At 33.9% G+C, this 710-nt stretch overlaps 1 protein-coding gene across 1 annotated transcript in view; it reads right to left on the bottom strand.

Moving 5' to 3' along the window:
* LOC119588118 overlaps nucleotides 1-710 on the bottom strand; it is a gene marked incomplete in the record, with an annotated part of 60,132 nt that overhangs the window by 8,940 nt on the left and 50,482 nt on the right.

Raw genomic sequence — 710 nt, 5'->3', positions numbered from 1 at the left:
TTCTAAAATAAAGAAAGGGGGAGGAGAAGAAATAAAGGAGGGGGAAACGAATAATAAAAGGGGGAGGGAGGTGAATTAATAAAGGAGATGATAAGGAAGGAAATGAAAAAAGATGATAGGGAGGAAAATGAATAAAGATGATAGGGAGGAAAATGAATAAAGATGATAGGGAGGAAAATGAATAAAGATGATAGGGAGGAAAATGAAGAAAGGAGATGATGGTGAGGAAAATGAATAAAGATGATAGGGAGAGACATGAAGAAAGGTGATAACAAAAATACTGAAGAAGACGAGAGAAAGTTCAATAAACGGAGGAAAAAGGGAAGGAGGAAGGAGGAAAATGAATAAAGGAGATTAATAAGGGAAATGAATAAAGGTAATAGGTAGGGCAGATGAAGGGAAGAAGAATGAATAAAAGAGATAAAAGATAATAAATAAAGGATGGAGGAGAGAAAAGGATAACGGTAATGGTAAAGAGAGAATGGAAGAAAGGAAGCGATAAACGAATATGATAAAGTAAATAGGAGAATAACTAAAAAAGAATAAAGGAAAGTGATTAATCCACGAAAGAGAGGAGAAAAGGTGGAAGACAATAAACAGAGGGAGAATTAATAAAGAATAGATAAATATATAGAAGATATGGACACGCACATAAATCTGTAGAGACGAAATAAAAAGGAAAATTGTTCTTGATGGAGATTCCCGGATGA

This window comes from Penaeus monodon, chromosome 23, assembly GCF_015228065.2.
Source record: "Penaeus monodon isolate SGIC_2016 chromosome 23, NSTDA_Pmon_1, whole genome shotgun sequence".
NCBI lineage: Eukaryota > Metazoa > Arthropoda > Malacostraca > Decapoda > Penaeidae > Penaeus > Penaeus monodon.
Note: the sequence above shows the minus strand (reverse complement) of the source record. Positions and strands in the feature narration are given on the sequence as shown.